We start from the raw sequence: 26,445 nt of genomic DNA, 5'->3' as shown, positions 1-26,445 counted from the left end.
TTTATTGAGGGTACCATGCTTCCTAGTCCAGGAGCCCCCGAGGTGATCTCAGCAAGGCCCGGGCCTTCAGCATCTCTAGACACGGATGGCTCTCAAACATGGCCCAACCTGGTATTCCCACTCACTCCCAGCACACAGTCCCTTGTCTGGCAGTCCCTCCACTAGTAAGTCCCAGGGGAACTGCTCCTCCTCTGGTCTTCGGATCAGCAGCTGTTCAGTTGGCTCTGACTCCTGGCCACCCTGTGTGTGCAGAATAGAACTGTGCTCCATGGAGATGGCTTTTTTTGGGGGGTGGTGGGGTGGTAAAGGGTGAGTGTGGAAGGGATAGATCACTAGGCCTTTCTTCAGAGGGGTTTCCAGTGGGCTTGAACCTCCAACCTTTTGGTTAGCAGCCGAGTGCATTTCTGTTTGTCCAACCCATGGATCCCCCCATCTCTACAGTCAGTGACATTAGGGTAGACCCAGTTGTTCTAGCCCCAAACCAAAGATCACCTTCCATTCTCTCCCTCCCTTTCCCTCATGGCCTTATCTAGTCTACCCCACATCCTGGTGGCTCTCCTTCCAAAGGTACCCTGGATCTTCCCACTCCTCTCTGGTCCCACCTCACCACACTCCTGGTCCCACCTCACCACACTCCTGGTCCCACCTCACCACACTCCTGGTCCCACTTCACCACACTCCTGGTCCCAGCCTTAGTCGTTTCCTGTCACCCTTGCCTTCAGGCCTTTTCTCCTTCTGAGTCTAAATCAGACAATCTCCCTTTCCCCTTATTTTGTTTTTAAAGTCTTCTCATTACACTTAAAAGCAAACATGCAGGCTCAAAGCTTTGTGCCCTGGCCCACCTGGATCTAACCACCTACTCTGCTCCTCTGCTCTCAGCATTCCCCCAGCTATGGGGCACCTAGCAGGCTACACTTGCTCCCTGCTCGGGGTCTTTGAAGTTCCAGTTCCTCTGCCTGGATTGGTCTTCACTTAGCAATTCCCATGGCTGCCTATCTCTGCATCCACCGAAAACCACACCAAGCTCACTGCCATCAACTCAACTCATAGTGACCCCCCCTGTGGGTTTCTGAGACTAACTGTTGATGGGAGTAGAAAGCCCTGTCTTTCTCCTGTGGAGCTGCTGGTGGTTTTGAACTGCTGACCTTTCGAATCTCAGCCCAACGTGTATTCACTGTGCCACCAGGGCCCTTTCAGGTCCCACTGAATGTCATCTTTGCAGACACATACACACACACACACTGAATGTCATCTTTGCAGACACACACACACACTGAATGTCATCTTTGCAGACACACACACACACACACACACACACACACTGAATGCCATCTTTGCAGAGACACACACACACACACTGAATGTCATCTCTGCAGAGACATACACACACACACAGAGGGAGGAGACCTTCCCTGCCCACCTGAGTTAAAATAACACCCCTCTGCTGCTTTTGATCATATGTTTTCACTTTAGCTTCTAAATGGCACATGTCATTCTCTGAAAGTACCCTGCTTGTTTATCTGTGTACAAATCTAAGGCCTCCATCATTCGGTGTGGACTTTACTGGGGGTGGGAGCCTGTCCTGCTTCTGCTCTGCACAGGGCCAAGCACTGCCTGGGACAGAGCAGGCTCTGGGTGAGCGTTTGCGAGGGCACTGATGGCCCAGCGCGTCTGTCATTTGAACAGCGGCCTCACAAAGGAGGTTTCACTTGCTCTATTTCACGGGAAGTAGACGCTCACAGGTTATCGTGTGTCTTGCGCAAGGTGAAGCCAGCTTGTTGAGTGGAGGAGATAAATGTTCAGTCCCGGTCTCGCCTCTCTTCCAAGCGCTTTCCTCAAGACTGCTCCACCTTTCTATGGCGGGCCTGCTGGGTGTGGGCTGCCTGGAGAAAGTGTTCCTTAGCTGAGCTCGGGCCCCACTGCAGAGGGAAAAACAGGATCTCTCTTCTTCCTCCTCCTCATCCCAGCAGCTGTGTGTGTGTGTGTGTGTGTATGTGTGTGTGTGGTGGAGTGCGGGTGGCAGGAGGGGATAAGAACTGCCTTCTCCAAAGCTCGGGGTTATTCTCACAGGGACCATGCCTGTGTGACCCTGGGATGGGCAGCAGCCAGCCCAGAGGGGAGCGAATAAAGTTCATTGCATCAAGCTATGAACACAACTGAGGCCATGTTCAGAGCTGCTGCTACGGAACCCTGTGTGGGCAGCTATTTGATAGCAAGAGTCGATGCTGGGGTTCCATGTGGTGACATAGCATCGTCCAACCCTTGTTGCTTGCGTCTTCTCTCACTCCCTGTGTGAAAAGAACCCTTTCTGCTTGAAAGCCCTTGGCTTTCTGGTTCTTTATTAAACTCCCTGCCATCGAGTCAGTGCTGACTCATAGCAACCCTGTAAGACAGGGTAGACCTGCCCCTGTGACTTTTGGAGACTGTAACTGTTTACAGGAGCAGAAAACCCTGTCTTTGTCCTGAGGAGTGCCCGGTGGTTTCAAACTGCAGACCTCGAGGTTAGTGGTCCAGTGGGCAAGTGCTACCCCTCCAGGGATCGTAATGGTTTTTTCTCAGGCTTCCTTGTTCACCTGGCACATTCTGTTTCTTCTGAACTTCACTTGAGACCTGAGAAGAAGGCATGGCCTTTCACCACACAGTGCCCCAAGGATTACCGAATTCAGGGTGGTGGCTTTGTCGCCCCAGGTGGGACCTGATGGTGGCATGCACTCAGGGGTGCCCAACACCTTCCAGAGTAGCCTTGGCATGGTTCACCTGGGTCCTGAGAAGCACGCGTGAAAGGTAATTCTTTCTTGAGGGAGAAGCCTTTTGTTAACAAAAGTGTTCCCTCCCCCATTGCTTCTTCTGCTCCTGATCATTTGGATCTGGTACTATTCATCAGGCTGTAAAAGAGTCCAGGGACATTCAGCAGAAATGGCCATTTTCATGCAAAGCTGAGAGACGTGGCTGGTTCACACGTTGCATTTAGACATTTTTATGGCCAACTGATCACATTATACCACCCAGATTCCCGATCCAGAAAGCCATGCTGGACTGGGGGCTGCCAGTTGTATTACAAGCCAGGCGACGGCCTCGCGGCCGGAGCATTGTTTTTTCTGACGTCCAATGTGCTCAGTTCCTTGAGTGATCCTGTTCAGGGCCTTCCCATAAATTCAGGATGAAGAACGAACACTTCGTATTGTCTACTCCACGTCACGACACTCAGGGGGGACAGACCCTGGGTGAGAGAGAGCAGCCCCGCTCTGTTTCTTCCACCTGCCCAGGAGCCCCCGGAGGCTGGGGCCACACCCTAGTCATCCTTGACCTTCCTTGTCTAGCAAAGGATCAGCATCCAGAGAAAAACCAGCAGTCTTTTACTGAATGAGTGGCAGTCTCAAGGAACTGTAGGCAGAGGCGGGGATGGTGCGGGAGTGTTTGTCTTATGGACCCGGCATGGTGCACATTTTAACCACAATTCACGACGAGACATGTCTAGATATTGGACGTATCACCTAGAGAGTTCTTTCTCAGCACAGACACTTACACTAGAACCATTAAATTAGAATTATGCCAATTTAACCACACAGGCCCTGACAGATTGAGAGGCCATGAACAAACCCAGGCCCAGAGTGAGTCAGAGGGAAGTGGGGAGGAAGGGAGGGATGAGAGAGGGGACAAGAGTGCTTTCTGAGTGAGTACTGCACAGCGAGGGGGGCACAGGCGACGACTTCTCTGTCCTGGGTGCCTTGGGCCCCTTACTGCTCTGCGTGACAGGGAGTTGTAATTTTGACTGGTCTTAGTTGAATTCACCCCTCCCCTCTATCCCAGCAATCCAAGTAAGAGAAACTCTTCTGGGGAGTGTGTGATGAAGATGGTTTGGGGATTCATAGAGAATGTATCTGTAGTCTGATAGCCAGTCTGCGTCCGGGCAGTAATGGTGCACATAATTATTGAGGAGAGGCGGCAGTGAACCCTGGTTCTGTGCTGTCTGGTCAACCCACTGGGGTTTGCTCCAAGCTGCCTGTCCTGAAACTACCCTGTGAAGACAGTAGCACATTAATTTTTGTCCCAAAGATGTGCTAGGTCTTATTTTCAGGAGATGTCTTATTTTTCCATGAAGAAGAATACAGTACACATTTATTGTTTATTAAAAGAGACCTTGCACTTCCTGTCTGCTCCAGCTGTGCTGTGACCAACAGTGAGCTGTGCGGTGGCGCCCGCTGCTATGGTTCAGAATCCAGAGTTACGGTAGCTTCAGGGGGGCCTTATTTTCAGGGAGGTGTTATTTTCGGGGGGATGCCTTATATTTCAGCAAGAGGCAAAACTAAGTAGGTCTTATTTTGGGGGATGTCTTACTTTCAGGAAACAGGGTAGGAGGACGTCTTCCCTGAATACAATTAAGCGCCCCCACCCTCCCACCTCCTGGATTGCTGCCTTCTGGGGCCCATAAAGTGATGCCACCCCCCCACCCAGAAATATATTCTGGGCCAGCCAGTGGCACCAGACAGTGTGTCAGGGCTACAGCTTTGGGAAGAAGGGAGTCAGGATGGCATTAAGGGCAATGCAGGGCATCCAGTGTGGGTTGAAGGGCAGAAATACTCATAGGACAAAACATGGTCCACCCAACACGTGCAGAGTCCCTGTTGTGAAGTTGTTAGTGCTTGCTGTGTTTGACACTGACGAGAAGCTTCCGGTGGCGGTGGGAGGGCGGTGCTGGGAAGGGGGAGAGAATGAGGACTCCTCCTTTCCAGAATAACTCTGATAAGAGCAGCTACTTCGTTGGGCAGTTCTGTAGTGGACACAGAAGCATATACTTGCCCAGCATGCCTTGTGGAGGGCCAGTGCCTGTGGCTGTGGCTGTGGGCAGTCATCCTGACGAAGCAGCCCTGCACCCAACATGGCCAGGCCTTCTGGTGCCCTTTACCACAATCCAGACATTTGAGATTTTTAAAATCGGAATTAAAAATGTATATATTAGCAACAGATTTTTAAAACCGTATTATACGCTGTGCATTGGACTCCCTGCCAACTTCCTTGGGCAGAGCTGGACTTGAGGACCAACATCTCCTGGCGGGGGGGCAGGATGACCTCGGGTCTTCTCCTGTGGCACCATGATCACCATACTGTAGTCTTCACTCCTCACGCGAAAGCACGGCCCATTCCTAAAGTGGAGACACACAGTGCCCCTCCTCCTCCTCCTCCTTGTTGAGAATTTTCAGGAGGAGTAACCCCAACGCGGGGGCTGTGTTCATGAGAGTTTAACTACCATGTTGGCCCCTTGAGAGAGTGTGGGCTTCCATCCCCATTTCAGACGCTCAGTTGCTGCTCTTTCCCCAGAGCTCAGGTCCCTGATCCTGTCTGAGGGCCACAGGATGGCTGACATGTGTGCTCCGTGGCTGGGACTTCTGTGTCACTTTTGGGGTGTTGCCCAGAGCTCGGCTCCCGGCATCCTCAGGGCATTGTCCTTCTGTTGGGACTTGCTTACTGGGACTGGGACAGCTTCTGCAGGGTCAGGGTGGTGGTGGGGAGCCCCCACCCCCCTCCCTTATGCAAGGCTAGGAAGCCGACAGCTCTGTTGAGACTCCGGGGCACATGATTCTACTTGGCACTTAGGGAGGAGCTGGGCTTTGTCCCTGATCTCTTTCCACTCGAACGAGCCAGGAACAGCTGACCCGCCCACCTGGTATCTCACCAGGGCTTGTGTTGGCGGGCAAAGGGGAGCAGAGGGCCAGCTGGGAGGAGGCTTTGAGCAGATGGCGGCCCTGCAGCATGGAGTCAGGAGCACGAGGGCAATGTGAAAGGGATTGGCCCCCTAAGTCCCCAGTGGAAGGCCAAGCGTACTTACCAAACTGCAGGGAGCATGGAGCTAATGGCCTTCAGGGAACCCCATGGACCCTGGACCGCTGGCCGCTCTAGGCGTGGCCCTGCCTCGAGCCTCGAACTCCTGTGTCAAGGTCCCAAGCAGCAGTTTCCACATCTACAGGATGGAGAAGGGCAGCCTCTCAAGGCGGCGATGAGCTCCTGTGTTTCAGCAGACTTGAAAAGCCATAGATCGCTCTAACGAAGTGAGAGGATTATTGTGTTGACCTGTTTTCATGCCACTGCACAAGCACTTGTTTTTCTTCTAGGTCTCTGAAACAACAACAAAAAGAAAAGGAAGGAATTAAAGACAATCAAAATGGAACAGGTCAGGGACGGGGCCCCAGGGCTGCTTTGGAGCCTTCGCCATCGGCTGCTGGACAGGAGACTGTCACCTCTTTGCAGCCTCCCTGCACGCAGCCTCCCTCTGCCCGGCCATCCTCCACGCAGCCTCCGGAGGGAGCTTTCCAAATCCTCCCACCTGGTCCAGTCTCTGCTTGACGGAGAGGCTTCTGTAGAAGTGATTTGTACTTGCTTATCCAGGGACCCAGACGATGGTGGGCCAGGGTCTTGTCTTGAGAGCCTTCTGGCCAAGACCCCTCAGCCCCTCAGGTAGCAGTCATGACTCCAGTCCTGGGGAGGCTCCCTGGCCCCTCTCCAGCCTCCGTCTCCCCCACACCTTTCTCACCAACACCCGGCTGAGCTCCCTGGCACTCACACGGACTCATGGGGGGCCCTCACACACCCCACCCAGGCCAGCCAGTCCACCTGTGCCCATGCACCTACATGCTGCCCTTTCTGGTCAGCCTTTGTGGGCTTGCCAGTGATAAAATCCAACTCAAAATAGTTAAAGGAAAGGGGAATTCACTGATTCACAAAACAGGAGTGTGCTGGGCTTTCTGACCCTGGGACCCAGGTGCTCAGTGCACACCAGCAGTCTCTTGGCTTCGCATTCTTCTCTGTAAGCAAGTTCCCTGCAAGAGGTGGCACATTGGCTCTCCAAGAATTCAGACTTGGAGGTCTGTCTGCAGTAATGCCAACAGAAGGCCCAGCGCCTGGTTTGGTCATGGGATCAACCTTGTGGCTGGGGGCTAGGGATTGGGCCCGGGGCAGGGTGAGGAGAGCAGCACTCGGTTCCAGGGCCCAGGAGCGTTGTACTGGCACTGACCTGGGGTGTTCTTTGTGAGATGAAATGCACTGATGCTGGCCTAGGAGCACCGCAGGGACCTGGAACTAGCCCTAACTGCTCCTTCCACCTGCGGGGGGTTTCTGCTGCCCAGAGGCCTCTGCTCTCACCACCCCCAACAAACAAGCGAAACCAACCCATGGACACAGGGTCAATGCTGACTCATGGCGACCCTATAGGACAGCGGTTCTCAACCTGTGGGTCGCGACCCATTTGGGGGGGGTCTGATGACCCTTTCACAGGGGTCACCCGATTCATAACAGGAGCAAAATGACAGTTATGAAGGAGCAACGAAAATAATTTTATGATTGGGGGTCACCATAGCATGAGGAACTGTATTAAAGGGTCGCAGCACTCGGAAGGTTGAGAACCACTGCAATAGGACAATACGGAGCTGCCTCTGTGGGTATTGGAGATTGTAACTTCTTATGGGAATAGAAAACCTAATCTTCTCCCCCAAGGAGTGGCTGGGGGTTTTAAACTGATGACCTTGTGGTTAGCAGCTCAACATATAACCACTATGCCACCAGGACTCTCACAACAGTGGAGTGCACATTCCATGTGTCTGTTTCTCTAAGCTGCCTGAGGCCAGGGCGCCTGCCCCATCCAATTCTGGATCCTCACACTGGGCTTGGCATCCATCACATGGAGATTTAGTACCAGCTCACCCAAGTCATCCAGTCCCACCTCGGGCCTCTGCTTCAGTGGGTCCCCGTGGAGCAGAATCTGGGGGTGATGATCCTGGAGATGAGTGTGGACCCTTTCCAGGCACACCCATCCAGATCCTGTGGGTCCTTGTGTCTGATCCACCTTGATGGGCTGAGTCTGTCATGGCAGGGACAGGGTATGCTGGAGGGAATGCCGCCCTTCCTTGTGGGGGCGAAAGCAGCTCCATTCCCAGAGAGCAGTCGCCCCACCAACTATGCTTCCTTCGCGAGCACTGCTTCTTATCCTCCTTAGACCCCATGGCTCCACAGACAGCCAGGGTCCCCACGGTGGTTTGCCATACTGGCCTATAACACCAGCCTCCTAATGGCACTAGATCTGGAGACAAGGCCACCTCATGCCAGGAGAGAAACCATTCATAAATTATTACTGATGACAAAGTTCTCTCCTGGGACAGATTATAGGTATTTAAATCCATTCCCTGTAATAGTTTCTCCCTTCTTCCCTGTGTGTGCCTCCTGGGTGGGAGACAAGAGGGGGGCACCATCGTGGGGAGCCATGTCTGTGTGCTATGTGTAGCTTTCTTACCCACAACATACCCTGACCTCGGAGGTCCCCCCATGTGACAAGATGGCTCTCTTTCCATTCACAGCAGAGGCCCCCACCCCCAGTGAGCCCCCAGGAGCTGGCTGAGGGGACTCCCATGCTGCATCCAAGAGGGGTCCTGTGGGAATGACGGCTCCTCGTAGGACTGTCACCCACCTGGGTCCTCTCACGAGGAGGTCGCCAGCCTTCCTAGCGACAGTGGGCACAGTGTGCCCATGACTCCCAGGCTCACTCAGGAGGCCTTGGGTGCTGAGCCTGAACCCCCCTGGGAGAACCATCTGGGCCCTGTCTCCATTGACCTATCTGAGGGATGTTAGTACAGCGTGAATTAAGAACAAGTTCTGACAATTTCTTAAGAAAATGGCTCCGATGAAATTGACCATTCTGAATAATTTATTTCCTTCTTTCCAAACTTAAATTTGCTCTGCCCTTAATGGAGAATGAGCCAGATGTTTGGCAGGGAGAGTTGGTGGCTCCTCTGAAAATTATTACAGAACCAAGACAGGCTGGAAACCCTTTCGATTAAACAGTGCTGCATCCTGCCAATAGTGGATAGTGAGACCTGACCCGGAAAGCTGGCATCATTCTCTGCTGCGAGGGATGGTGATCCCCTACCTGAGCCCAGGGCTGGAGGGCCAGCTCCTTGGAACACAGGTTCTCTCTGCTGTGGCTTGCCCTGCCTTCTCAGAGAGCCAGTGGGAAGAGAAGCTTTGGTCCCTTGGTGACAACTGTAGTTGGGGAGAGAGTTTGCCCAACTGGGGGCAGCAGACCTCAGATGTATGGGACTGGGGGCCGGGGCCTTCCACACCACATAAACAGTGCTTTCCATCGCTCACACACCTGCCACCATGAGGCATTTGGGCCATGGATTCTCTGTGTCTACCACCACGGACTCCTTTTGCAAATCCACTGCTGTTAGCAGCTGTTGAGTCAGCCCCAAGTCACGATGCCCTCACGCTTGATGGCGCGCTGCTCCCGGCTGGACTGCTGGATTTGTAAGGGTTCCATTGGCTGGTTTTGAGAAGTCGAGGGCCAGGCTTTCTTTCCTTCATCTGGACGCTCCACTGGACCTCATTCTGCACCATAGCACACACAAGGTGCCACCAACAGATGGGAGCCGGCTGAGCGGCTGAGCATAAAGTGCCCTGGCCGAGAGTAGAACCCCTGTCTTCAGCATGAAAGGCAAGAATGACCCCTGAGCCATCGCTGTTCCCTTTAAGGCAGTGGTTCTCAACCTTCCTTTAATGCAGTTCCTCATGTGGTGGTGACCACCCCCAACCATAACATTACTTTTGTTGCTACTTCATAACCGTCATTTTGCTACTGTTATGAATCGGGCAGCCCCTGTGAAAGGGTTGTTCGGCCCCCAAAGGGGTTGTGACCCACAGATTGAGAACTGCTGCTTTAAGGCATTATAATACACCGGAAAGCAGCCGCACGGGATAAAGGAAGACCATCAAATTGAATGGAATGGACGTAGGATGTGGAACAGTAGCTAGAAGCTAAGCTGCGTCACATGATCAAGAGGTAATAGCCATCCTTCCTGAGCTCAGACTTCCTCTCACAGTCATCAGGAGAGCTGCAGGTTGTCTGTAGCTCAGTAGGATTTAGCATAGTGTCTAACACCTGCCTACCCTCTCCCATCAACTGGAAGCCCCGTCCTTTGCCAGTTCCCCCCCACCCCCACCCCCTCTCACTTTGCAGAAGTGGTGAGTGAGGCTCACCTAGAGAGCAGTATGTTCCACGTGCCCAGAACTGACCAGAGGTGGCTTTGAATCCATCCAGCTCTGAGGACTGAAATGGTTGAATCGCTGCACAGCCAGAAAGACTGCCTGATCCAAATGCTAGCCCAAAGTCTATACCAAACACAGATTCCATCAAAAATGGCCAAGGGTGTGGATAAAAAGGGGATGGTTTAATTTCCCCCTCATTTCATGAGCTTTAGAAAATGGAATCTAGTTGGTGGAAAGTTCTGGTTGAGATTAAGCAGGGCTGCAACGTTGTAGCTGATGGAGTTATATAAAACTTAACCTCTGCCATCAAAAGGGACAAAAGCAAATCCAAAGGCCATTGGTTGTTTCCAGCCTTGAAGAAATAAAGAGGTCAGAGAGTGATATAAAAGAGACCAGGCAACAAAGCAACACCAGAGAACTCCTCAGAGGCCATTGCCGAGTTCAAGCACTGATCATGGAGCGCCTTCTCTAAGAACCCTGGGGTCTTGTTTCTGGGGCTCTACCACATGTGCTGGTGTCCAACGGGCCTTACCTGGTGCCACACCTCCCTCCACATTCCCAGCTTCTTCCAGCAAGGGTGTTGCTCAGAGCCTGGGAAGAAAGTACTCCTTGGGGCACCGGATTTGGAGAGTGGCCCCGCTCTGGTCTGAACTGACCCGCAGTGAGCGGGAAGCCAAGCGGTGGCAAGAGCATGGCTGTTCTTCAGCTCCGGGAAGGCTGACGGGAAAGGGGAAGTGTGGTGCTCGCAGGCGAGAAGGAGCCTCCTGAAGACGGAGGGGCCTGTGGAAGGTATTTGCTCACTGCGCCTCCATGACTGTTTTAGGATTATGAACAGCTTCCTGGGACAACCTGGAGGCTGCAGTGAGGATGCTGATGGGGCTGGTTTGGCCACACTTCAGAGGGCACCTCCTGGCTGCCGTTGGTGAGAAGTAGAAGTCGGTTTGCTCTTCTTCTGTGCCGTCTCACCATGTCCTGTAACCTTGCTCAGGAGAGTCCTGTTGGGGGGAAGGCGGCATCTTGGCTATCCAACTTGTCCATCTTGTCCTTTTCTGGAGATTACAGTACCCAAGAGCTAGGCTCAGAGCTAGCCTTTCCAAGGGAATGGTCTTAGGATTTGGGCCCATCACCAAGGACCAAAAGGTGCGAGAGCTGGGTTTGATAACTGTTCAGCCAAGAGTCATCTTCCTGGGCTACCCTCCGAGCCGCCCACCAGATGCTGGGGCAGAGCAAGTATGTTCACAGTATCCTATGTGCGTTCATATCGTAGAACCAGGCGGTGGGGCTGACCGTCTGCAGCCCATCCAGGCAGAGGCAACAGCGATGGATGAGAAGCCCAGCTGTGTCCTGGGACAACAGTCAGAGGGCCGGGAACCACCCTCGGGATCTTCCCTTCGAGAGGCACAGGGTGCTATTGTGAGAGTGACGGATGGAGAGTTTGAAGCTAAGAGTTCTGGGGCTTGGGGAGCAGGGAGAAGGAATAGAGATGCTCCTCATTAGAGCAGCTTACTGTCCACCGCGTGCTGGCACCCCCAGGGTAGCAGAGGTGTCCTGGTCAAGTTTGTGTGGACACGCCTTTCTCTTCTGTGGGTGCTCGGATCAGCCAGCCTGTGACAGAGAGCTTTCACTTAGCCCTGGCCTGGGCCACTCCTAACCGACGTCTTACTTCCTACTGCGGGAAATCGCATCTCCCTGGAGGCAGAGACTCCACACCAGAGAGACAAATGAATGGATCATTGACAGGGAGGAAGAGCCATTTAGACATCAGCTCCTCGACATGTTCCGGGGTCTTATTTTTAATCCCTGGATTTCAGACTTTTTAACAAGAGCTTGACTTGGCAGGCAGAGGAAGTGTGTGTTCGAGTGACGGCTGTGAAGCCCAACCTGGGTCTGGCACTGTTTCCCACCAGAAACGGCTGAGAAACTGAAAATGAGGGCTCACGGAGGGTTAACAAAGCTTTATTGCAAAAAGCAAACAAAGAATTGAGGGAGTGAAATGATAATGGGGAGCTGTCCAACAGCATTATTTGGGATGCATCCAAGACTGTAATCAGAGGCAAGCTAATTCAGTACTAATTTCAGGGAAAAAAAGATGGGGGGAAATGGATAATTAGAAAAGAAAATGGAAACACTAGAGGAATCATATAAACAAAAATTAGGTCCCAGAGTACTCACACAATTAATCACAGTCAGGGGCGAATCAAGTCTCATCCTATCAGGAAAAACTGAATCTTTCATAAAATGTACAAAGACGAGGATGAACCAGGAGGCACATAACCAGCCATAACTTTAAAAAAAGCACAACAGAAGCACTTGTCGGGGATTAACAGCCGAAATGCAAGAGAGAAATAACATCTTCATTAACCAATGGAGATGAAAAATGGATTCAGAAAATACAACAAATGCTCATATCCTCAAAGCCCAATATACTTCTATTGAAATTACAGCTATAACTTTCAACCAGCTCTTTATTTTCCCCCCTCTCTGGAACAGAATGATTCATTGTATGTAGAAAAGAAAAAGAATAGAGGAAATAATTAAAACTATAAAAAAAATCCACAGTTCCAAAGCACCAGAGTCCAGATGGCTGTAACAGAGGCTCACCGTGAAGAACCTACTTGAGGGGTGAGCCGCATGGGGCGTGGCGTGGCGTGGGGTGGGTGTGAGTGGACTTGACAGCGACAGCATCCGCATTTCTCCAGCATTAAAACAATATTAATTCTTTATACAACGGCAGAGTCGGCGGCATGAAGACCTAGAGAAGGATGTGCTGTATCAAGAGCATTTTTGTCCGTCGGGCCTACTTAGAACTGGAAGGGACTAGAGCATTTTTGTCCGTCGGGCCTACTTAGAACTGGAAGGGACTATGCAAAGCCCCATGCTTTGCTCACCCGAGTGCGTGGCCACTCCAGGGAACAGAACTTGGACACAAATGTGTCCTAGAATGCACAGTTCTTAGGAGGAGCGGGAGCAGGCTGATCGGGCTTCCTGGCACAGTGCATCACCGATTTGAGTGTGGGCTTTACAGCTGGGAAGTGCCCTGCCTTGTGGGGCAGGAGCAGGAGCCCAGGTGGCACAGTGGGTACAAGTTGTGCTTCCCCCTCAAAGTCAGCAGCTCAAAACCACCCGCTGTTCTGCTGGAGAAAGATGAGGCTTTTTCTATCCCTGTGAAGAGTTACAAGCTGGGAAGCCCACGGGGGCAGGTCTACCCTGTTCTATAGGGTCATCATGAGTCAGAATTGACCAGAGGGCAGTGAAGTTTTGTCTTGTTTCTTTTGGTGGGTAGTGAGCTCCCCATCCTACCAGAGGTTGCACAACGTCCTGGCAGAAATGTTCAGGAGGAGTCAAGCACTGCATTTGGAAAGTCCTGCGTAAGTCGTGTGTTCTATGAGGCCTGGACAAAATGTCATCCCTCCCGGAGAGATCAGGGGACATCGTTAAAGACTCCAGGGGGAGGAGAGGGTTCCTGGATAGCTTCTGACAACTGGTTGCGTAGTGCCACACCATGTGACCAAAGGATTAGGAGTGAGGCCAGGAAGGACATCACTGTGTACACTGAAGTTGAGTCTCTCTGTGTGACCTGTGGTTTCCATGGAGTCATAGTATTAGCCCTCAGCCACCTGAGATGCTTGGAGGGCAGGTGCCGTTTTTCCTGCTGGTGGTGGTGGATAGGGGGGCTGGGCATGGAGGCAGGGGGCACCTTCCCATTACTGGACCCTGTACTTAGTGGATTTCACACATCATCTCTTGGCAACTCTGAGTCCAGACAGTTTCTTTCCATTTCAGAGGTGAAGAAATGCAGCTACCATGTTTCTGGTAGGTGGTAGCTGGAGAGAAATGGTATTTGAACCCAGTTCTATCCATTCTAGAGTTGGGTTCATTGCCCTGGAGGCTTCCCACTGCGCCCTCACCCACAGGTCAGTGATATCAATGTGCCCATGCAGTGTCACAGTGTGAGCTGCCATCGGCCGAGTCCCAGGTGCCAGAGGCTGGGTCAGGCCACCCTGCTACCTTGCAGCCTGTTCCGAGAGCAGTGGTAGTGGTGGAGAGCCAGGAATTTGAACACTCGTGTATAGGCAGCACCCAGCTGGAGGAGTTTTGAGTTCATGAGCAGTCACAATTCTAATCTTTCAGTATGCCTCCAAGACACCTTTTTGTGTACATATGCTTATTATAAAGAAGTGAGCACAATCTTTCTTTTAACTCATTGAGAATACATGCTTGAAGTAAGAGCTGCTCAGATGTGCTGTTCCTAGGGATTCAGAAGCTCATTTGATCACAAGGGGAGGTTTTCTTGCCAGAGAGTACCTTGGGCTTTAATTAGCTGGGGGTTCAAAGCCTGAGCACCAGACATGAGTCTTTAACATTAGTTAAACAAAATGTCAAAACCCAGCATACATGAGCCAATAGGTTATGATTTAATAATACCATTTCCTTCTAAAAGACCTGATGACCCAGACTGTATTTCCTTTGGCTCATTGGGATCTTTGCCTTTTAGGAGGACAGGGTGGGGAGGCTCAGGAACGAAAGCCTCTCCCAGTCCCCAGTTATGTGGGTTGAGCCGCACTGCACCCTGGGGCACCAGGGAGAAGTCCAGCCAATGAGCAACTTACCTCTTTAGGCCTGACCTGGTCTTCGGAGCTGCCTTCAATCATTCAGCCAGTGTTTATTGAGCACTATGTACATTTGGACATGCTGGAATTGACATCAGCCCTGGAGAGGGAAAGCAAAGAGAGGGTGCAGCCATTCCCTGACCGCAGCCTCCAAGTGTGGCTTTGTTTGAATTTGCCCGAGTCATTCATTCACCTGTAAAGTTTTGAGTTCTTGGGCAGCCTGCCTTTTGAGAAGGCAGAGGAAGCATGTTCTGGTTAGGAAGGGACGTGGAAGGTATCAACATAGATCTAAATGGAAGACCCTAGAGAGGAGGAATACCGTGCCTGAGGCGAGACTCGTGAGTAGGATTCATTAAAGATACAGCATCACAGGAGCAAGGTTAGCGAGCATGAAGACATCGTGCTAGGAACTATGGGAGGCGGAACAGGCTGATCAGTAACAAACAGAGCCGCACTGAACCATTGGCATTGCCAACACCAAAAAGTGTGTGTGTGTGTGTGTGTTGTGCTGACACATCCAGACAGCAGACAAGTGCGGAATGAAAAGTGGTGTGTCCCTCTCCCAATTCTCTGTCGAGTCGTCTCTCGCCCATGCAGACCCAGTGTGGACTGAAGTAGAAGGGTGCCCATAGGGTGCCCTGTGCTTGACATCTTTTGACTGCATCTGAAGGCCTTTCTTCCAAGGCTCCCCTGTGGGTGGGTCTGAGTTTCCAGTCTTTGGGTCAGCAGCTGAGCACATCCACGGTTCACCCCGCCAGGGACGCTTCTGTAGCACGAGGGCTCTAACCCAATTTCCTTAAGTGGCTTCCCAGGGACCTTGTGCAACATTAGTTGGTTCTGTGAGAAGATGCGTTCGTGGAGTGAGAAGTTGGGGAATCCTTGAGAAACCACAGGGAAGCAAACTTATTTATATCTCCCTTGGCTGAGCTTCAGATGCCTGGTGAAGGAGAGAATGTGGGCTGTTTCGCAGCCTTCTTAGATGAAGGAACTCCTTGAAGCAAGGGCGGCTCCTGTCACTTCTGCTCCTGGTTGGGCCTTAGGGAACCCTGCTTTTCAAATGACGGAGAGAGGGTGGCCTGCCTGGGGCCTGCCCCGAAGCCACAGGGCAGCTGTGGGTGAGCCTGAGGACAGCCTAAGTGGCCTGACAAGGGGCGGGCTGAGGAGGAGCCCAGCCTGAGCCGGATCCATGTGCCCAAGCAGTGCCCCGAGGAACGCAGCGCTGGTGAAAGAGTTGGCTAATGGAAAGCCGTTTCTGGGGAGAAAGTTCGTTGCAGAACAATAAAATGTGAGGTTTGAAGACACCGGCTCTGCTCAGGTTTAGCGGCCGTAGGAGGTGTGGGGCACATTTTCACAAGTGTTTTAGTGGCATGAACAGAAGGCATGGAGCCAGGCAGCCTTCCACTTATTACTTGCATGGCCCAGTTGACATTATTTATGTTTTCTGACCAGCACCATCATCTGACCCAGGGGGATTATAACCTGAAGCTAATATTTATTGAACATATGCTGGGTCCGCCACTCTCGGCATGCTTGGAAGGTAATAACTGGTTTATTTCTCACAACAACCTGGAGAGTAAGTACATTTTTATCTCTAGACTTCACAGATGAGAAAATAGAGTCTCAGAGAGGCTAATTTATTTACTTAAGGTCACATACTTTGTAAGTAGCTGCACTGTTGCCTAGTGCCGCTGTCACAGAAAGAACCACACATGGATAACTTTAACAAGTGGCACTTTATTTCCTCAAAATTTAGGAGGCTACAGCCTCAATTCAAAGTATCAGCTCTAGAGGAAGCGTTCTCTCTCTGGAGAGAGGTAGTGATCTCTTTATGGCCTTGATGTTCCTTGGAGACCTCTGTGTGTCTTGGCAGCCATCTTCCCCAGGTTGAGAGTTCAGGTCCAAAGGATGCGCTATGCCCCTGGATCTTCTTTCTTGGTGGTGCCTCCCTCTGATCTCTCCTTGGCTTGTTGAATCTCTTATGTCTCAAAGGAGATTGACTCAAGATGCAACCTACCATATATATTCGTGTATAAGCTGAGGTTTTTCAGCACATTTTTAATGCAGTGTTTATGGTAAAATTAGGTGCCTCGGCTGATATTTGGGTCAGCTTATACTGGAGTATGTACGGTCATTCTGTAGTTTGTGTCCTACCTCATTAATATTACAGAGGTTAGAATTTACAACACAAAGGATCATTATTACATCAGATCACCAAAAGTAAGAAGGGAATGATGTGATATTAAGAATCATGGAGTACGAGAGTGGAAGTTGTCAGGCCTCCTCAAGTTCCAACACCAGAATGTACACCAAATGTGCACCCACGCTGTTGGTCAAACCACATCTCAAGAATTCAAGAGGATGAAGAGTTAGGTGCCTTCTATTGCTGAGAGGGATGACAAAGTCATGAAGCCAAGAGGCACAGACCTGGAGAGACCAAATTGGTTGGGGACCAGTATTATAACCAACTACCACACTGGTTTGGGATGAAGATTAGCACAAACAACAACAAAAAGCAAAAGCAAAAAGACTGACATTTGTGTAGAGAAGAACAGGAAATATTTATTTTCATGTATTTTGTTGATGGTAGCTCAAAAGACTGCAAAACAATTATAAACATAACTCAAGAAAAGAAACTATTTTGGCCGTGATGACAAAGGAAACACAAGTTTTTGTTGTTAACCCTGTAGTCTGATCTGTTTTACAAGTTAATAAAAAGCTGGAGATTAATGAGGCCATTTCCACGAAACATTTGAAGTGCCTTGTCAGGAGAAAACTATTTCAATATTAGAGAAATCATCAAACAACTATCAAAATGCCAGTTGCGGAGGACAGGTAGTATTTTCCACCAGGAAGAATGATCTTCTGATTGTCTGTGGGCTCCCACTTCAGATTGATGTGACTGTCTTCACTTGCCCCTTGCAGCCAAGCATAGAGCAAGAACTTGTCCGAATGAGAGGCGTCCTGAAGGGCGTTGGGCCTGGAGAAGACCAACATGTTTCTGGGAAAGTGGGGTGAAGAGGAGTGAGGAAGGGTCTGCCTCTGCTGGGGCCCCTTCTCTTTCTTTGACGACAGCCACCGGAGCAGCTGAAGTAGGAATTCTTACTGAAGGTGGGCGAGGCACATCCTTGGTTCTACCACACAGGCTGTCAGCCAGGGAATAGGGGCTTTCTCATGACTGGGCGGACCGACCTGGCCAGTTAGCTGGTACTGAAATCAGGGCAAGTCCCACTTCCACACTAGCCTGGAAGCTCTTCTCAGTGAGCTCCCAGTCCTGAGGGGCGAGGAGGGAGTCTCTCCAAGGGGCCTGAAACATGAAGGATGTGAACTTTTGGTGAAACGTATTTTATAGTCCAATGTGCCCTGTGTTCCTAGGTCCTGCTGATCTAGGAAAGGTACCCCCCTCTCTTCTAGAAATGAAGGGCATTTTCTTGGAATGTCAGTCTCACTTGGTGATCAGCAGTCTGGTTATACATGAACTGTTTGAGTGTCTTCACGTGCCCGGTGCACAGAACAGACAACAGCAAACAGGGTAGACAAAAGCCCTGCTCTCTTGGAGCGTACAGGGCTGTTCTAGGATGGTGTGTCCTTGGGGAGGGGAGAACGCCAAGGTTCTGAGGGGTTATGATGGTAGGGAGAAGGTCAGTGGGTAGGTGCCTGAAGGCTCAAGAAGTAGACACGCTAAAGGTAGACCTGTAGGTAGTCATTTGTAGGTTATGGTAAGGAATTTAGATCTCCCACTAAATCCAATGGGATACTGTTGAAGAGCTTCGGGCAAGGAGGTCACCGGATAGGGTTTCCATGCTCACAGGACAGCCCTACTTAGGGGAGTGCGGAGAGCCAGTGAAGGGCAGCGGTGGGGGTCAGGCAGTTTGCAAGTCCTGCATTCACGTCAACGGACACACACACGTCTTCCAAGAAGCTTTGTCCTCAAGGTGGATCTCTCTGTGCTGTGACTCTGTGCTGTCATTCCTGAAATCCTAGTTCACCCGCTGACTCGTCATAAAAAATATTTGGGTTAAAAAATGTGCAAAGCATACTGCCATGCAGGAAAGATTGTGTTAGAGTACGTAGGTAGCCATCTGGAAAAAGAAAGATGGGATATTTCTCTCCTTTATATTTTATTCCATTAATCTGCCTCTATCTAGCCATATAACACACTCTCTTTTACTGGCTATGGCATTAGAATATATTTTGATATCTGGTAGGGTTGGATGCTCTGGATAGTTCTTTTTTGATAGTCTTTCTTGCTATTTTTGCTTATTTATCTTACATTTAAATTATTGCAAATGCTTCAGCTCTACAAAAATATAATGAATAATGCAGCACTTAAAAAAAAGTCGGAAAGAGGAATGTGTTGTAAATACCTACATACCTATCACTCAGCTTCTGAAATAAAGCCTTACAAATGCAGAGAAAACCCTATTTTCTGATTTGCCTTCAGTGCCCTCCCATACCCAGGACTACTCTTGAATCAGGTGTTTTATATTCCCCCACACTTTATTCACTTTAGGAGCCTATATCTCCATCTAAACAAAACATAGCAATCCATATGTTTCTAAGTTTCATGTAAATGATAACAACTTAATATATTCTCCTGAATATTTTTTCTCTCTCCCACTCACCTTGATGTTTGATTCCTCGGTGTTGTGACATATGGTTCTAGTTTATTTCCACAAATGTGTCATATTTTGTTATGTGAAAATCCCATGATTTATTAATTTTCTTGTTGATCAGCAATTAAGTTACATACAGTTTTTCCGTCTTACAAACAATGTGTCCATCAACATTCATATATGTGTCCCCTTCGTACCTCTCCAAGAATTTCCCCTGGATCTCTTGGGTTGATGCCTAGGAATAGAATTGCTTGGTTGGTAGAATGGTCACTTGTTCAGCTTGCCAAAGATAGCCAAATGGCACCTTGGGAGTGTTTGTGCTGGTTTGTTTTCCTGCTTGAACGTTAGAAGTTGCTCCACTATTTGTGAATGCATGTACTCATATAAATTAATATTTTCATTAGGTTAAATGGATAGATTCATTTAGGAAGAATTACCTCTTCATGATAACTGCAATTCTTAGCCATGAATGTGGATCTTAACCTGTTTTCCCATTAAGTCTATCTCTAGGCATGTTATCTTTTTTGGTTGCTGTTACCTGCGTTATATGAGGGTAAGCCAAAAACGAGTGCTACAAAATCACACAACCCTCCATAAAAATATCAAAACGTGACGCCTATTGCTTCTCAACATTTCCTCTATCTAGTTCAATGCGCTCCAGAAGGTGGTCTTTCCATCTCTACCCCTCCTGGAAAGGAGTCCAAGGAGTCCTGGTGCTGCAGTGGTTGTGCACTGGGCTGCTAACCAGAAGGTCCAAAGTTCAAAACCACCAGCAGATCCCAGGGAGGGGATCTTTCTACTCCTTGTGTTAGTCTGGGTACATTAGAGAAACAAATCCACAGAAACGCATATGTATAAGATAAAGGGTAAGTGCACATCAAGAAAACATCCCAACCCAGTGCTGCCCAAGCCCACAAGTCCAACATTAATCCATATGTCCGACACCAATCCACAAAGTCCTCCTCCCTCTCACAAATCACACGCAATGATGCCAACTGCAGGAGGAAAGCAGAAGTAGTGAATGTGTAAGCATCTCAGCGCTGGCAGGGGTTTCCTCACAGCTGCTCCAGCACCCAGGGCTGCATCGGGGTAGGTCCATGTGGCTTCTCCTCAGGGATGTCTTGCAGGAAGTGAGCCTTGCCAGCTGAAGCAGGGAACTGGCTAAGACAGCTCCACCCTGGTGCGACCATCAGAAAGCAAAAGACGAGAGAACTCTAAAGGCAAGGCTCACTTCCTGCCTTTATCTCTCCACCCTTCAATTAACTCCACATGTGTTTATTGGCCAGGTTGGCACAATAAACTTTAACTATCCCACTCCTGCAAAGCATTAGAGTCTCAAAAACCCATAGGGGCAGTTTTACCTTGTCCTGTAGGGTCACTATGAGTTAGCATTGGCTCCAGGGCAGTGAGTTTGGGCTTTTATATGGAAAGGAGCCATGGTGGCACTATTGGGTAAGTATTGACTGCTAACTGCAAGGTGGGAGGTTCAAGCCCACCAGTAGTTCCACAGGTGAAAGTGGAAGTTACCTGCTTCCGTCCAGATTTACAGCCTTGGAAACCCTCTGCAAGGCTGCTATGAGCCAGACTAGTCTAAATGGCAGTAAGGTTTGGTTTGGGGTTGGCACTCTTCCTTAAAGAATTTTGTGTTCTTCAGTTTAATTAAAAACAGCAGGTTGGGCCTCCTCCAGGACTCTGAATGCAATTTGATATGTTCCTCTGAGTCTGTGGAGGTAAAGCGTAGTCTGAAGAGACAGGATCAGGGCTCTAGTGTGCATGGCGAAAGGTTGCCCAAGGAAATTCTTGGAGGACAGCTCTTGCTACCCTCAAGGAATAAATGGGTATATTGTCACCTTGGGGGCAAAAATTGTTCATAACTTTTCTGTCCCTTTCTGTTTTCCATTTTCATAAAATGTCTTCGGAGTAAGCCCCTGTGACCACCCTGAATCCTCGGGGAATATAGGTCAAGATTACACTGTTGCACACCCCCAAAGCAGGCACCATGGCCTGCACTGACCTCTCTGCTTTGAACTTATCTTCAGGGGATAGGGTGGGGAGTGGGTTCTGACCTTTCTTAAAACACTCGATCCATCTCAAACCTGCCCTTTCAGTGGGGCAGCATTCATGAACGCTTGGATTACGTGCAAAGTTGTCCACTTGCGCTTTGTTAAAAACTTGGTATTAGCGTGACCTCAAGACCCTTTTTAACCCCTGGCCTCTTTTTGTCAGGCACCCTAACAAGATGACAGCAGGCGCATTATTGACAGGACTTACTGGTTGCAGAGACATGTGTAAGCACGTCTGGTTGGGAATAAACCCACACGTGTTTGAATTGGAACCCTAGTGGCGATATTATTGACTTATCTTCACGTGTTCCCATATGGCTGTTGTTCGTAACGATAAAAACCACGGCCTTCTACATAATGCTTTTATATGTCGCCCTTGCTTGTTTATAATAGATTGTCAAATTGGTCTTCTTGTTGTAAATAGTGCTGTCATACAAGTATTATCTGCTGTTGTAGGGCCATTTTTTTCACCTCCTTCCGTATGCATCTGTTTTCCTTAGCTAATTAGTTTGCCTACTGCTATACAACAATACCAAATTATACTCGTTAATGTGGGCATTCTGTGTTGATTTTGATTTAAAAAAATAATTTTATTGTGGGCTCATACAACTCATCACAATCCATGCATACATCAATTGTATAAAGCACATTTGTACATTTGTTACCCTTGTCATTCTCAAAACATTTGCTCTCCACTTAAGCCCCTGGCATCAGCTCCTCATGTTTTCCCTCCCTCCCCTCTCCCCCTTCCCTCTTGAACCCTTGATAATTTATCAATTATTATTTTGTCATGTCTTGCCCTGTCCGACGTCTCCCTTCACCCACTTTTCTGTTGTCTGTCCCCCAGCGAGGAGGTTATATGTAGACCTTGTAATCGGTTCCCCCTTTCCAACCCACCCTCCCTCCACCCTCCCAGTATCACTACTCTCACCATTGGTCCTGAAGGGATCATCGGCCCTGGATTCCCTATGTTTCCGGTTCCTATCTGTACCATTGTACATCCTCTGGTCTAGCCAGATTTGTAAGGTAGAATTGGGATCATGATAGTGGGATTAGGAGTAAGCATTTAGGAACTAGAGGAAACTTGTACGTTTCATCGTTGCTGCATCACACCCTGACTGGCTTGTCTCCTCCCCAAAACCCTTCTGTAAGGGCATGTCCAGTGGCCTACAAGTGGGCTTTAGGTCTCCACTCTGCACTCCCCCACTCATTCACTATGGTAAGATTTTTTGTTTTGATGATGCCTGATACCTGATCCATTCGAAACCATGTGATCGCACTGCCTGATGTACTTCTTCCATGTGGGCTTTGTTGCTTCTGAGCTAGATGGCTGCTTGTTTACCCTCAAGCCTTTAAGACCTCAGATGCTATATCTTTTGATAGCCGGGCACCATCAGCTTTCTTCGTGACATTTGCTTATGTACCCATTTGTCTTCAGCGATCGTATCAGGGAGGTGAGCACACAATGATATGAATTTTTGTTCTTTGATGCCTGATAACTGATCCCTTCGGCACCTCGCGATCACGCAACCTGGTGTGCTTCTTCCATGTGGGCTTTGTTGCTTCTGAGCTAGATGGCGATTTTGATTTTTATGGGAGAAAATCCTAATGACTTCCCACAAAGCATTTCGTATTGCAAAAGATATCATTTTCCATGGCAGAAAACATCTATTTTTGTTTTATTAAGACAAAAAAAATCAACACGAATATGGAATATTATTGTTAATTACCTTTCCAACATCTGTTGAGATGCCCAGGTAATGCTGTGAATCTTTTAATACATATTTAGGTATTGTTTATAAATATATTGATTTAATTATATTATAGATTTTCTACTATTGAACTATTCACAGTTTGAAACCACCAGGTGTTCCAAGAGAGGAAAATGAGGCTTCTAATTTCTGTAAAGAGTTATAGTCTCAGAGACCCACAGGGGCAGTTCTACTCTGTCTGATAGGGTCACTATGAGTCGGAATCTATTTGAGGGCAGCAAGTTTTGGAGTTTGCTCTCTCAGGATAAATTCCAGTGTGTTGCTGGGTTTTCTGCTAAATTTTATTTGGGACTTTGGCACTGATCACGATAAGCAAGATTGATCTGGCAGGTCAAGCTGAGCAGTCGTGTATATCACCTCCTGCTAGGATCTGCACGGAGCTTCACCGTTTGTCCGAAGAACCTGTTTTCAAGAGTATATGAGCCCCCAAATGTTCCACAGACCTTGAATCTTCTAGAGATTGTCTTCGCTTTCGACGCATAGTCTGCTTTCTTGTCCCACCATGGCTCATTCTCTTGTTAGTCAAAAAAAAAACAACCTTCCTGACAAGTGAGGTCTCAAGAAGTGGAGTGCAGCTCTCGTTGCTTCAGCAGGTCTCCTCACCTCCTAGAGGAGCCGGTCTCTTTTCTGTTCGCCCATCAATACAGGCACCCCTGGTTCCCAGGCAGGTTTTTGTTTTTGTTCTTGTGTTTCTCGGTGTTGAATTTGTAAGGGAGATCCTTAGGTCTGGGAGTGGCGTTTTCTAAAGAGATGATGTTTCAGTGTTAGGTGTGCTTCTTACTCATCCTGGCCTTGAAGCCCTTTTTTTGCTTCATGTCCTGCCAGGAGAGTGGGCTTGGCAATTCCATCGGCAGCCGCCCATCAGTAGCCACAGTTCCTGTGATGGGAACAAGGGCTCAGTTCCTTGCTGGGAGCCTGTGGAACCCATCCTTCCTGACCTTGACCCAGGGAGGGTACCATCACCTCAGAAAGGGTAATTGCTTCTGGAGAATTCTTAGACTGGGCTGTGTATTGGCTCCAAGGATACCAGTCACAGGTTAGCTCTCTTTAAGAAGCAGGGTCCTTCTGTATTTGCATGAGAAAAGAGAAGTCTGTGCACTTGCAGTGGAGAAAGTAACTGCCCATCAATCACTCCCTAGGTGTCCCCTCTGGAGAACAAAGGGCAGTTGTGTTTTTTTTAAGTCAAGGGTTTGTAAGTTGGGGTTTCCAGCAAATGGGACCTCTCTTGGTAGGAGGCTTTTCTTTTCTTTTTGTTCCTGATGGACAAATTAGGCTCCATTTTTATTTCTTCCTGACTCCAGGCGTCTCTGTAGGTCTCTATTCTCTGGCTCTCCTTGGCCTCTTCCTTTTGATTCACCCCCTTCCCCATTGGCCACCACCGTTCATTCTCCCTTCCTCCAGCCTATCTCTTGGTGTGTAATTTGTTTGCAGTCAGGTTGTCTCTTTGATTTACTGGGCCTCTTCTCAGCAGAATTATAATAAATGGATTGCTTTGCTGAGCTCCAGCTAGTTCAACACCATTTGCTAAGACTGGGTCAAGCCCCTTGTAAACAGAGGCTGCGTACAGCCTGCACAGCAGCACATGCTGTCTCACACACTATCAGCTCTCTGCATCTTTCCCAGCCACATATAATGAAAAATCTTAAGTCATCCATCTGAGAACCAATTAAGTTACAAGAAGGTAGGAAGAGCTGCCCCCAGGACTGTCCCTCTCCCCATAGTGCAGCTCTGTGTGCTGTTGGCCTGGGGGCTGTGTGTGGGGTTAGAGATGGTCTCGATTACAGATTTAATTAGTTATATAATGATCCAGTTTAGGTCTATAGCCTTCCCACCACCACTATCCTTTTTGGGCCTGCCTTTGGAATACCCCTAAAGATTGTAAACCTAAAAACGGAGTTAACTCAAATGAGGAATGCACACATTTCTTCACGTGCTGCTTGGCCTCCAACACTTCAGTGGTTTCCCTTTGCGAATACAAGAGAAAAACAAGCAAGCAAACCGTAGCTCCCAGCAAAGAATAACCTTTCTGTGGTCTTTGAGGCTGGGCTTGTTCTGTCTCGGACTCTTATCTCCGGGGCAAGCCCACACTCACCCCTCTTTCTCAATGCACTCCTTAAAATGCCCACCAGAGCTTGCATGTCCTTAGAGGTACTGGACCCCCAGATGCCTTTGGGGTAGCTCTTTCTCAACTTGACGCATGTCAACCTTCATCAGCCAGTCCCCTCTGCTTCATCTGGTGCCTCTCCCCACCCCTCTGGTCTCCATGTGAAAGCCATTCCTTCCAGGTGATATTCCTGTCTATAGGAGAACAGACCTGAATGGTCAAGATGAAAGCCCAGAAAACCCACGGGGCAGTTCTACGCTGTCCTACAGGCTTACGATACATTGTAACCCAGTAGTCCCAAATCAGCCCCTCCGGTGAAGTGCAGACCCCTGTTGTCTACTTTATTCATGTGCTGCTGTACGCCTCTGTGCCGCTTCGCGCCGGGCTCACTCCTTCCTCCAAGACCATAAGCTGTGTGTGTGCGTGTTTGGTTCTTGGCTTATCCCCAGCCTTGGTTGAGACCACCCCGGGGCAAGTTACTCCATCAAGATCTGTGCATGGACTGAGTGAAGTCTTGGATGCCAATAGCTCCGGTGGCTTCCTGCACTAAGCAGTGTGGAGCTATTTGCTTCTCGTGCGGCTGCCTCGATTCCCGTGTGTGGGGGCTGCCCTTCTCCCGCCTCCCCGCTGGTGCCACGCTGGTTTGTCCCTACCAGACGGGGGGCTTCTTCCTGAGTGGGGTTCCTACAGCCATGCCGGTGGGGCTCTCTTGCTACTCATTACATGGACCTGGTGACTTCCTCCTGAGATGCTTGGGATGAAGACACCTGCCAGGGATCCTCCCAGGTTGCCCTATCAGAGCTCGCCTTTAGAAGAGGCCCACCTCATTGTGTGCACATGAGAGTGTCCCCAGGGCCGCTGTGTCCTAATTGGGGACCCTTCTAATTAAATTTTCTGCAGCAAAAAGGCAAAGAGGGAAACTTTTCGGGCTACAGACTTCCCAAGGGATCATCTAAGAATTCTGTCCCCCAGCCTCCAGGAACGGTGGCACCTGACACATCAAGTTTTGTAGGCTTACAGTCTGTATCCTCTGTGTGCCGCCTCTCCCTGACGAGCCACGAGCCACTGTTGATGATGTTCAAGATGGTTGCTTTGATTCTGCCTCTGGGTTCTGGCACAGGAAAGAAGGTTCTAGCAGAATGGCGGGGAGTTCAGTCCAGGGCAAGGCCTGCGATGGGGTAGACCAGCCAGTCTCTGCTGGGGTTTTTCACTCCGTGCTCCTGTTGTGCGGTATTTCACAGACACACTCAC

The sequence above is a fragment of the Echinops telfairi genome, unplaced genomic scaffold (assembly GCF_000313985.2).
Source record: "Echinops telfairi isolate 266 unplaced genomic scaffold, ASM31398v2 ScPeMD7_7422;HRSCAF=8460, whole genome shotgun sequence".
NCBI lineage: Eukaryota > Metazoa > Chordata > Mammalia > Afrosoricida > Tenrecidae > Echinops > Echinops telfairi.
Note: the sequence above shows the minus strand (reverse complement) of the source record.